The sequence below is a fragment of the Hyla sarda genome, chromosome 3 (genome assembly GCF_029499605.1).
Source record: "Hyla sarda isolate aHylSar1 chromosome 3, aHylSar1.hap1, whole genome shotgun sequence".
In the NCBI taxonomy this organism is placed as follows: domain Eukaryota; kingdom Metazoa; phylum Chordata; class Amphibia; order Anura; family Hylidae; genus Hyla; species Hyla sarda.
In genome coordinates, this window is record NC_079191.1 from 282,297,650 (window position 1) to 282,308,943 (window position 11,294).

Here is an 11,294-nt window from a genome sequence, read left to right on the forward strand (position 1 = left end):
CATCTGACCACTGTCACTTTAAACATTAATAACTCTGGAATGCTTTTAGTCATCATTCTGATTCTGAGATAGTTTTTTCGTGACATATTCTACTTTAACAAAGTGGTAACATTTTATGGTAACTTGCATCCTTTCTTGGTGAAAAATCCCCAAATTTGATGAAAAATTTGAAAATGTTGCCTTTTTCTAACTTTGAAGCTCTCTGCTTGTAAGGAAAATGGATATTCCAAATAATTTTTTTAATTCACATTTCCAATATGTCTACTTTATGTTTGCAGCATAAAGTTGACATGTTTTTACTTTTGGAAGACACCAGAGGGCTTCAAAGTTCAGCAGCAATTTTCAGGGACCAGTTCGATATTTTTCAGGGACCAGTTCTGTTTCGAAGTGGATTTGAAGGGTCTTCATATTAGAAATACCACACAAATGACCCCATTACCCTTTAGGTGTTTTACAGGAATAGCAGCAAAGTGAAGGAGAAAATTCACAATCTTAATTTTTTACACTCGCATGTTCTTGTAGACCCAATTTTTGAATTTTTACAAGGGGTAAAAGGAGAAAATGTATACTTATATTTGTAGCCCGATTTCTCTCGAGTAAGGACACACCTAATATGTCTATGTAAAGTGTTTGGCGGGCGCAGTAGAGGGCTCAGAAGCGAAGGAGCGGCAAGGGCATTTTAGAGAGTACGTTTTTCTGAAATTGTTTTTGGGGGGGCATGTTTCATTTAAGAAGCCCCTATGGTGCCAGAACAGCAAAGAAAAACCACATGGCATACCATTTTGGAAACTAGACCCCTTGAGGAACATAACAAGGAATTAAGTGAGCCTTAATACCCCACAGGTGTTTCACGACTTTTGCATATGTAAAAAAAAATTTTTTTTTTCACTAAAATGTGTGTTTCCCCCCAAATGTCAAATTTTTGCAAGGGTTATTAGCAGAAAAGACCCCCCCAAAATTTGTAACCCCATCTCTTCTGAGTATGGAGGTACCCCATAAGTTGACCTGAAGTACACTACGGGCGAACTACAATGCTCAGAAGAGGAGTCATATTTGGCTTTTTGAGAGCAAATTTTGCTCGGGGGGGGGGGGGGGGGGGGGGGTGTGTCATGTCGCATTTAGGAAGCCCCTATGGTGCCAGGACAGCAATAAAAAAAAAAAAAAAACACATGGCATACCATTTTGGAAACTAGACCCCTTGAGGAACGTAACAAGGGGTACAGTGAGCATTTACCCCCCCCCCCCACTGGTGTCTGTCAGATCTTTGGAACAGTGGGCAGTACAAAATTTTTAATTTGCACAGCCCACTGTTCCAAAGATCTGACAGACACTTGTGGGTTGTAGATTCTCACTGCACCCCTTATTACATTCTGTGAGGGGTGTAGTTTCCAAAATGGAGTCACATGTGTTGTTTTTTTTTTTTTTTTTGCGTTTGTCAAAACCGCTGTAACAATCAGCCACCCCTGTGCAAATCACCTCAAATGTACATGGTGCACTCTCCCTTTTGTGCCTTGTTGTGCGCCCGCAGAGCACTTTGCGCCCACATATGGGGTATCTCCGTACTCGGGAGAAATTGCATTACAAATTTTGGGGGGCTTTTTTGCCTTTTACCTCTTGTCAAAATGAAAAGTATAGGGCAACACCAGCATGTTAGTGTAAAAAAAATTTCTTTTTTACACTAACATGCTGGTGTAGACCCCAACGTCATCTTTTCATAAGGGGTTAAAGGAGAAAAAGCCCCCAAAATTTGTTAGGCAATTTCTCCCGAGTACGGCGATACCCCATATGTGGCCCTAAACTGTTGCCTTAAAGTACAACAGGGCTCCAAAGTGAGAGCGCCATGCGCATTTGAGGCCTAAATTAGGGATTTGCATAGGGGTGGACATAGGGGTATTCTACGCCAGTGATTCCCAAACAGGGTGCCTCCAGCTGTTGCAAAACTCTCAGAATGCTTGGACAATCAACGGCTGTCCGGCAATACTGGGAGTTGTTTTGCAACCGCTGGAGGCTCCGTTTTGGAAACAGTGACGTACCAGACGTTTTTCATTTTTATTAAGGAGGGGGGCTGTGTAGGGGTATGTGTATATGTGGTGTTTTTTACTTTTTATTTTATTTTGTGTTAGTGTAGTGTAGTGTAGTGTTTTTAGGGTACAGTCACACGGGCAGGGGATTACAGCGAGTTTCCCGCTGCGAGTTTGAGCTGCCGCGCAAAATTTGCTGCATCGCAAACTTGCATCCTGATACTCACTGTAAGCCCCTGCCCATGTGAATGTACCCTGTATCCAGCTGTTGCAAAACTACAACTCCTAGCATGCACGGTCTATCAGTCTAGTTATAGTTTTGCAACAGCTGGAGGCACACGGCTTGGGAAACACTGAGCTAGGAAACAGACAATGTTTCCCAACCAGTGTGCCTCCAGTTGTTGCAAAACCACAACTCCCAGCATGCCCAGACAGCCGAAGGGCATATTGGGAGTAGTAGTTACGCAACAGCTGGAGGAGAACAGTTTGGGGACCACTGTGTAGTGGTGTCCAAGCTGTAGCCCTCCAGATGTTGCAAAACTACAACTCCAAGCATTCTTTGGCATGCTGGAAGTAGTAGTTCGGCAACATCTTTAGAGCCAGATGTTGCCGAACTACAACTCCCAGCATGCCTGGACAGTCTGAGCATGCTTGGAGTTTTAGTTTTGCAACATCTGGAGGACTACAGTTTGCAGACCACTAATACAGTGGTTCCCAATCTGTGCCCTTCCAGATGTGGCAAAACTACAACTCCCAGTATGCCAAGACTGTCCAGGCATGCTGGGAGTTGTAGTTCTGCAACGTCTGAAGGGCCAGTGGTCCCAAAACTGCGGACCTCCAGATGTTGCAAAACTGCAACTCCCAGCATGCCCGGATGCCAAGGGCTGTCTGGGCATGCTGGGAGTTGTAGTATAAGGGGACCAGATGGAGCAGTCCAGATCGCTTTACGGCGGTCTGGACTGCTGCAAAGGTCCCGCGACGCCGCTGAAGATCCATTCACCTGTCGTCGCTGCTGCCGCTGTCTCCGCCACCGGGTCTTCAGGGATGAGGTAAGTACCGGGGCCGGTCCCCAGCACTCCCCTGTCCCCCGGTCTTCCTCACGTTCTCTCCAGACTTCCAGGGGCCGGGCAGGGCGGGAGGAAGTAACTGCCCCCCCTGCGATTGGTCGGTTAGTTTGAACCGAGGAATCGCAGGGGATAGGAGGAGGTGGCAGGCTTGCCACCTTGCTCCTATACTTCAGCATGGTCCGTGGCTGGAGCAGCAGCAGTGGCAGCATCTTGAGGTTTGAGCACATGATGGTGAAGTTTCTCCATCCTGTATGCTCCCCTGACATCATAAAGTGGATGTAAACCACCACCTTAAATGGTAACTCCTTATGGTAAATAAAAAATATTTCTAATATACATTGTTTAAAAAAAAATCCTCATCCAATCATAGCTTAATCTTAATCTCCCACTTAACTGCCATATGCTGTTGGTTGGACCCCCCCCCCCCCCCCCCCCCCCCACTTCAGCACTCCAGGCTGCACTTCCTATGTTTGGGCTTCGGTCCAAAGTCTGTATGAGATGGGGGAAAATGTGCTCAAGCTTTTTTAAAAGCACAGATAAAACATTTTTTTTAACAAAGTATATTAGAAATATTTTTTATTTACCGTAAGGACTACAATAGCAAAAATTTGTTTTAATGAGAGTTACCATTTAAGGTGGTGGTTTACATCCACTTTATGATGTCAGGGGAGCATACAGGATGGATAAATTTCACCATCATGTGCTCAAACCTCAAGATGCTGCCACTGCTGCTGCTGCTGAAGGTCCTGCCTCTTGCTGGGGTAGTGCTGGCAGAGGTAGGGGAGCATTGACTTTGCGGAGAGTGGAGACTGGACCCCTGGTCAGCAGGGCTTTGTTGCTGGAAACCAATGGCAAGCTAATTTAACCTCCTTCTCAGAAGGTGGGAAAAATTCCCCTATTTTGAGTTTATACTGAGGGTCTAAGAATGTGGCTATCCAGTATGCTTCTCTTCCCTTCAAGCCCACAATCTGCTTGTTATTGTGCAAGCAGAAAAGCATACACCTAGCCATCCTTGCCAGATTTTCTGAGTGTCCAGCTTTTTCCACCTCTGTCCCATACTGCCAAGGTTGGTCATGCTCCTCCTCATCAGTGTTACCTTGAGTAAGGTCCTCGTCCCCTCTCTTCCATAGAGTCCATGTCCAAATCCTTATTCTCAGGTCCCAAAAACCTCCTCATCCAACCTCTCCTCCACAAGGAGAACATCCGTACTGCTGCCATCAAGATGTGAAGTCTCCTCCATACCTCCTCCTTCCATTATCGCCATCAGCATCTGCTCCAAAAGGAATTTAATTTTGAATAAAAATTAAATTATATGGTTCCTGGACTGGTGATGCTGACATACATGGGTTGTGTATGCGTAGACTTGGCTGAAACTACTAGCAGAACATGTCATAGCGGCATACTGGAGGAAGTGTAGTGGCCTGCATACAGCAGCTGGTTGGGAAACCTTCAAAGTCAATTAGAATTTTGCTCCAGCCAGGTGGCCCAGGCCTGGCTGGAAGTAGCAGGTTTGCCAAAAAGTCCATTTCATTTTGGACAGCAGCTTTGGCTGGCTGCAGGGTGGTTGCAAATGCAGCAAATTTGAATTTGGCCAGCAGCCCTGGCTGGCCGCAGGGTAGTTGCAAAAGCAACCGCAATAAATTTGTTGAATTTCTCCCCAGCCAAGTGACAAAGATGGCATTTTTTTTTCAAGCATTCCAAAAAATTTTCCTTTTTTGGGAATAGCAACAAATTTCTTAGTCTAGCAAGTGAAGAAGACGACATGGATTTTTCCAAGCCTCCCAAAAATTCTCTCTTATCGTGTATGATGGTTGTGTACGTGGAAGTAGGGTGATGGTGGACTGCTGTTACTAGTACAGAAGACAATAGTAAGGTTGAGTCATCTGTAGCAAGCCGAGAGCAGGCATTGTTGAACTAGGTTTACTTCTATCCAGGCTTTTTGATACTCGAGGTGCTGATGTAGAGGCCTAATTTCTAAATTTGGACCCTGCTTGTGCCTCACTTTCTCTCTGCAGAGACTGCACCATGCCCGCTTCCCTGCATCTTGAAACATTACCAGATGAATAATAAATTTCCGCATGGCAGGATACCATAAATAGGTACATCAACACCCGACTGTGCCCCTGTTCTAGAATGTCTCAATTTTAACATCAGTGTTGAGGGATTAGCCAATGTCACTGTATACATCTACCACAGTAGTGCACCTAAATTTCTGTATTGTATTACCCTGTTCTAGAATGCTTTCTTCTTAAGCATTCAGATCCAGCACCAGTGTCACTGTCACTTGCTCCTGAGCTGCTCGGACCAGAAGGCCAGCTGACATCCTCCTCTTTAAACTCCTCTTCATCACCCCCACCACTTCTCTCAGTTAGCACTTCTGCTGTGTCATCGTGGCCTCCTCGTTCCCCCGCACCACATCCATCATAATGCCTTTCAGAATCCTCACCACAACTAACACCAGTCCCTCTAGTGCTATGCTCAGCCACTACAGCCCCTTCCCCCACCTCAGCAGTACTCTCTAATAGGCTGTTCATGATCAAATTCCTCCGGGTGGCTAGTGCCATCCTTCAGCGTAGCAGTAGGGGAGGGTTTGAAGCAAAGACAGAGACAGACCCTCTAGGATGGACAATTCCTTTACCAGACATTTTTTTTTTAAAGGGAAAGTGCCACCAAAAGTTTTTCCTTTTTTTTCTTTTTAGAGGTTAAATAATTTTAAATATATTGTTGGAAATATTTTTAAAAAAATTACTTGTCACTAAGTATGAAAAATTTAATAATACCTTGTCATATCTCCTACTGTTGACCAGCAGATGGAGCTAACATGAAGAATCTGGTGAAAGCAAGCAACTTGTCTGGCTGCAAATTAAACCTCGCCTGTCTACCTTCCTCCTCTGTTCCTCCCACCATTTAGTCGGTGTCTGAAGAGCAGAAAAAAAACACACTAGATGTCTCTTGATAGGTCACTGTTCCTCAGGGACTTCAAGAAAATGGTGCTGGCTCCCCCTTTCATTTCACCTTGCCTGTGCTATACACATGTGATGTAAGCAGCCCATGCTTTTCTATGAGACACTCAGTGGCAACTTTCTTATGCCCTGTGCCATAAAACAACTGTGTAGGTATTTTTATTTTTTTATTTTTTTTATTGTGTATATTATCAATTAATATACAAATAAAAGAGTCAAGTGAAGAAACTGTCAAATGAGACAGGCAGAAGTAACAATTAACAAGTAACAGTTTTACAATGTCAAATATGGACAATCAAGAGAGGTACCATAGGTGAAAAAAAATCGAATATCCTGACTACATTCAATATACAAAGGGAGATGAATAACTACATTGCTGCATTAGGTCTGTTGGGTTGCAGAGAGACAAGAGAGGAAGGGATGGTCGCTATTAGAGATGAGCGAACTTACAGTAAATTCGATTCGTCACAAACTTCTCGGCTCGGCAGTTGATGACTTATCCTGCATAAATTAGTTCAGCTTTCAGGTGCTCCCGTGGGCTGGAAAAGGTGGATACATTCCTAGGAGACTCTTTCCTAGGACTGTATCCACCTTTTCCAGCCCACCGGAGCACCTGAAAGCTGAACTCTTTTATGCAGGATAAGTCATCAACTGCCGAGCCGAGAAGTTTGTGACAAATCAAATTTACTGTAAGTTCGCTCATTTCTATTCGCTATGGTATGCCAACTTATATATATATATATATATATATATATATTTCTATGTACATGTCATATTCATCCACTAAGGCAATCCTAGAATGATGGTAGTAGCTCTTTAGGAGAGAACAATCCGAACATTTATAAAAAATCGGGTCATAAGAGATCAATACTAAGAGCGGCCTAGGAAACAATTAAGGAAAGGTACCCTTAGTTTGTCATTTTTTTTGGGTGTACACATTAATTGTACAGCTACCGCACAGACCCCAACAGGACAGACAGAAAGAGAAATAAAGCGGACACGTACGGGTGAGTCCATCCCAGATTTAACCCCTTAAGGACCAAGCATTTTTCTGTTTTTACACTTTCGTTTTTTCCTCCTCACCTTTTAAAAATCATAACCCTTTCAATTTTGCACCTAAAAATCCATATGAGGGCTTATTTTTTGCGCCACCAATTCTACTTTGGAATGACATGAGTCATTTTACACAAACATTTATGGCGAAACGGAAAAAAAAATCATTGTGCGACAAAATTGAAGAAAAAACACCATTTTGTAAATTATGGGGGCTTCTGTTTCTAGGCAGTACATTTTTCGGTAAAAATTACACTTTATCTTTATTCTGTAGGTCCATACGATTAAAATGATCCCCTACTTATATACGTTTGATTTTGTCGCACTTCTGGAAAAAATCATAACTACATGCAGGAAAATTTATACATTTAAAATTGTCCTTTTCTGACCCCTATAACTTTTTTATTTCTCCACGTACAGGGCGGTTTGAGGGCTCATTTTTTGCGCCGTGATCTGAAGTTTTAATCGGTACCATTTTTATTTTGATTGGACTTCTTGATCGCTTTTTATTCCTTTTATTATGGTATGAAAAGTGACCAAAAATACGCTATTTTGGACTTTGGAATTTTTTTGCGTGTACGCCATTGACCGTGCCGTTTAATTAATGATATATTTTTATAGTTCAGACATTTATGCACGCGACGATACTACATATGTTTATTTTTATTATGGTTACATATTTTTAATATGGAATTTGGGAAAAGGGGGTGATTTAAACTTTTAATAAAGAAGGGGTTAATGTGTGTGTTTTTAAACTTTTTTTTTTTTTTACACTTTTAGCCCCCTTAGGGGACTTTTAGGAGGAATCATTTGATTCCCTCATACAGATGAATGGGATTGCATACAATCCCATTCATCTGTGTGCTCTGCGCTCGATTGATAAAGCCTGGTCCTGCCAGGCTTTATCATTCAGAGAGCCGGAGCTGACACAGGAGGAGAGGTAAGCCCTCAGGCTACCTCAGCAGTGGATCGCTCCCCCGCGATCGCGCTGCGGGAGAGTGATCCACCCCACTAGACCACCAGGGACTGTATACAGGCACCTTTAGACGCCGCTGTCAACTTTGACAGCGGCGATCTAAAGGGTTAATAGCCGGCCACGGCGATCGCCGCATGTCGGCTATTAACGCCAGCCCCCAGCTACAGGAATCAGCTGGGGGCTGGCCGGTATGACACGAGCTCGAGTCGGGAGCCCGCGTCACACCCCGGTAACGGCCATTGGACGAGTATAGACGTCCATGGTCGTTATCAGGTTAAGGTACTTTTAAGGCCCCCAATGACCCTGCTAGTGAGGCCATGGTATACCACTGTGTAGATGTAAAGGGACACATAATGGAAGAAATTTCCATTGGGGTGAAATAGTGGGTCACAAAGAGTTTCCATTTTGCGAAAAACTTTTTGGCCATACGATGCAACTGTTGTGAAGTGACACACCACAAAGAAGCTACAGCAATGGCAGCCCCCAGTACACATTTTATTAACAAACAATATTAAAACTACATTGTCCTAAAACCAAATAAATAAATGAATTGCTTTATCTTGATAATTTTATTAAATAAAAAATGGTGACATTCCCTTTAACCTATTAACTACCATGGACGTGTATACTTGTGCATGTGCCGTCCATGTGCCGCGTCATATCGGCTGGCACCCAGGTGATTCCTGTAGCTGGGGGCAGGCGTTAATAGCAGACATGCGGCGATCACCGCGGACAGCTATTAACCCTTTAGATTGCCGCTGTCAAAGCTCACAGCCTTTATCCCGTCCCTGTTGGTCCAGTGGGGTGGATCGCGCCCCCCCCCCCCCACAGCACGATCGTGGGGTTGTTGATCCACTGCTGAGGTAGCCTCTCCTTCCATGCCGGCTCCTGCGCGGAGAATGATAAATCCTGGCAGTACCAGAGCAGAGAAAGATCAACATGGTTTTATGGAACCACATTGATCTGTATGAGGAATCAAATGATTCCTCATAAAAGTCCCCTAAGAGGGCTAAAAGTGTAAAATAAAAAGTTTAAAAAACACACATTAACCACTTATTAAAAGTTTTAATTAACGCCCTTTTCCCAAATTCCATATAAAAAAATGTGTAAACATAATAAAAATAAACATTTTTACTCCAAACTACAAAAAAAAAAAAAAACAGATTTTTTGTACTCACCATAAAATCTTTCTCGTAGCCTTCAATATATCGTTAATTAAACCGCACGGTCAATGGCTTAGGCGCAAAAAAAAATCCAAAGTCCAAAATAGTGTATTTTTGGTAACTTTTTATACCAAAAAAAAAATATAAACGAATAAAAAGCCATCAAAACAAAAATGGTACCGATAGAAACTTCAGATCACGGCACAAAATATGAGCCCTTAAATCGCCCCATTGGCGAAAAAAAAAAAAAAAGTTATAGGGGTCATGCATGTAGTTTTGATTTGGTCGTACTTCGGGAAAAAATCATACCTATATAAGTAGGGTATCAATTTAATCGTATGGACCTACAGAATATAAAGTGTCATTTTTACTGAAAAATGTACTGCGTTGAAACGGAAGCCCCCAAAATTTACAAAATTGCATTTTTTCTTCAATGTTGTCGTACAAGGTTTTTTTTTTCTGTTACGTCCTAGATTTTAGGGTAAAAAAAATTTGGTGGCACAAAAAAAATAGCCCTCATGTTTTTTTTTGGTGTAAAATTTAAAGGGTTATGATTTTTTAAAATGGTAAGGAGGAAAAAACAAAAGTGCAGAAAAACGCTTGGTCCTTAAGGGGTTAAGGATCATTTTATCATTTTTGGGGGCATTTTTCACCAACCTATTTGTCAACTTTAAGTTTCAATGCTTTTAACGGTGTTTATCTTACAACAAGGTACGTATAAGCCAAGTAAAAAAAAAAAAAAAACATTTTAAAAATAGTCGCTTGAGAAGCCTACTGTGTTTGGAATGCAAAGGCTTTTTAGTATCATGCGTATGTTGCATAAATAAAAATATGAAAGTCAACAAAACATACATGTCAGAGGAACACGCTTTTGCATGCCAGAGATGACAGCACAATGAGTACGGACGGCGTTTGCAGAACTACATGAAATGCAACAGACTTCTAACACTACAGGCTAGATACGTATAACTTCAAAACACGCTTTTTAATTGGTAGGGATAACTACACAATGCGTACTGTTTGCGGAAACATAAAATATGCACCAGAACTTTAGTCTACAGATCACAGCAATGGCTACTGTAGCTGGTTGAGGAACACTATTCAATTAAGATATTTGCAGGCATGAGAAAAAGGCTTTGCATTTGTGGTAGTGAGAGAGGTGTCCTTCAGAGTCCGTAAAGGATGTCCCCTTATCTGCTGTATAGGAGCCCCTATAGATTTTTTTGTATGGGGATTGACTCCTGTTCACACACATACACAAGGTCTCTCTTTCTAATCTGTATTGCTATCTTTCTAAACACTGACTGTCCCTATGCTCTCTCCCTCTCTCTGTCTGCTCTTTGCAGAACTTCCGAACACTCTGAACGCTGTGGGTGACGTCAGTGCCCTTTTATCTGTGTCCCTGGCTGTGTCCTATTGGCCTTTGTGCTTGATTGACACAGTAAGCAGACGATCACATGATATACCTGGGTTATCATGTAATCTGCTGCTTTCCCTATGTCATCTCACCGGCCCCTGCCCACCCTGCTTGTTCTGCCTGCCAAAAAAATATGCTTTCTGTATTTTTTTTTTTTGAACTATTTATCAGTTGGTACAAGCTGAATCGGTAAAAGCTTGAGTGTTTATCGAGCCAGAAAAATGCAAAAGTTCATGCTCCAGCGAACCCAGATCCAACTTGCTCATCTCCAGAGCATAAGCATATGACCATAGCAAACCTTTCCTGCTCTGGACAGTTCCTGACACAGACAGAAGTAAATAGAAGTAATTTACAAATCTGTATGAAACTTTCTGGCACCATTTGATATGAAAAAATTTTTTTTCCCAGTATTTAAATATTTATTATTTCTTCATAGTGTAACTAAATTTAAAATGTATTCCTATGGGATTTTATGTAAATGGACCAACATAAAATAATCCATCATTTGGAAGTTAAGGGCAATTACACAAATTCGAAAATTATGGTATTTACCAGCTTTACTGTAAAACCCAAACAAAAAGATATTGTGCACCCAAATGCCTTTACAAGTCACAATTATTAACTCCTTAAGGCG